Genomic DNA, 1,728 nt, shown 5'->3' on the forward strand with positions numbered 1-1,728 from the left:
CATCTTAACTTGACAAAAATCTTAACATTTTGAAGTAAGATTCACAATTTTAAAAAGAACAAATTATTATTCTTAATAAATATTAAGCATAATCCTTAATTTGATGCATTTGTCTGGAAACCGCGCCGGACATGGGAAATCACATAAGGGAGTTTATTAAGCAAACAGAGTGTCTCCCTGCAGGGTAAGAGAGAAAATGAGAGGAAAAGAAAGGGAAAGAGAAAGGGCACACACTAGAGAGAGTGGAAAGCGAGGAGGAGAAAGAAAGCAGATCAGGGGGAGAGATAAGCAAGAGAAAAGAAGGCAGTGAAGCTATCTTTAAGAATTCCACCTGGCTAACAGTGGACCAATAATGGAGAAGGATACTTGCAAGCTGATTGATGAACCAATAGCTAGCTAGGACGTTCACAGACTGACAGTAGTTGGGAGGCAGGGATTATGGCTGCACCGGAAAGGGTGGGGAGAGCAGCTTTCAGACTGACAAGCTATGTTGTGATGCAACGGAATGGTGGGGGAGGAGCTTTGTATTACACTAAGAAGTCAAAATGAGAAATCATGTATTAAGAAATATCTAATTTAGGATTTTGGGTCTGCTAATTAGAGGAAGCACAGCTAAAACTGCTAAGTCCAGTAGTGGACACCATAATAAAATTTAGACAGACCCTCAATGTCAAAGGAGACAGGATATGAATCTCAGGAAACTAACAAGATAGGCATATTTTAGTTTATAAATTTTAAAAAAATTATTCTTGAACAAAGAATAAAAGGATAGGGCATTGGAATCAAGCCCAAGCTGGAAGGTGTAAAGAATCTGTCAAAAATCTAGATGCATACATGATGCCCTGGGTTCAATCCCCAGTACCACAAAAAAAAAAAAAAAAAAAAAAACAATCTACATGCAAGCAAAAGGGGCGAATGAAGCCAGATGAAGGACAGGTAGTTAGTGTAGAAATAGGGGATCAGGTCAAATCCAGGAAACTAAGGTCATAAAAGTCATCTGCCTCTGGAAGTTGGAGACTGCCCCCAGAAGAATGCAAAGTCAAGGATCTCTGGAGTCCATTGTTTACCAAATTTACCTGCCTTTATCAAGGGCTGCAAGGATGAGGGCTGGGGATATAGCTCAATTGGTAGAGTGCTTGCCTTGCAAGCACAAGGCCCTGGGTTCAATCCCCAGTACTGCCAAAAAAAAGAAAAAAGGAAAAAAGGACTGCAAGCATGGAGCTGCTAATGCCCCCTGGCCCCTTACCTGACTGGATCACCTTGGCCCTCCCCCTGCCCATGGCTTCTCACTTAATGAAAAACCAGGCCTAGTCATGTAGGCAAGAAGGAGAGATAAGGGGGGAGAGAACTGGAGAAAAAAGGAGACTTTAACGTATAAAAGAAGTAGGGTGAGCACACTTCTTGGAACTTCAGAACATCAGCCATGGTCTCCTTATTCCTCATGGGAGAAGTCTGTATTATTAACTTTAAATAAAACCTGCTTAATATGCTTGCCAAAAAAAAAAATCTAGATGCAATGAACAAACTGTCTCCTTCTTGGTTAAGTCAATTCAGTCTTCCAGCATTGCGGTTTCATGTGGGGAGATACTCCACCTCTCCAAGTCCTTTCTGCTGTGGAACCCCAGTTTGGAACTTCTTCCTGCCTATGGAATGGAGAAAGTAGTGCTGTTTTCTTTCTGGGGTGTGACTGAGACAGTCTGTGTTTGCCCTTTGGCATAGGTCATGACT

The 1,728-nt window shown here is 41.7% G+C and overlaps 1 non-coding gene across 1 annotated transcript; it reads left to right on the forward strand.

The window, feature by feature from the left end:
- The first annotated feature begins 1,109 nt into the window (after window positions 1–1,109).
- Window positions 1,110–1,182, forward strand: Trnaa-ugc (transfer RNA alanine (anticodon UGC)). The gene has a single exon. It is a non-coding gene; the product is annotated as a tRNA-Ala (tRNA).
- The last annotated feature ends 546 nt before the right edge of the window (window positions 1,183–1,728 follow it).

The sequence above is a fragment of the Sciurus carolinensis genome, unplaced genomic scaffold, assembly GCF_902686445.1.
Source record: "Sciurus carolinensis unplaced genomic scaffold, mSciCar1.2, whole genome shotgun sequence".
NCBI classification, from domain to species: Eukaryota; Metazoa; Chordata; class Mammalia; order Rodentia; family Sciuridae; genus Sciurus; species Sciurus carolinensis.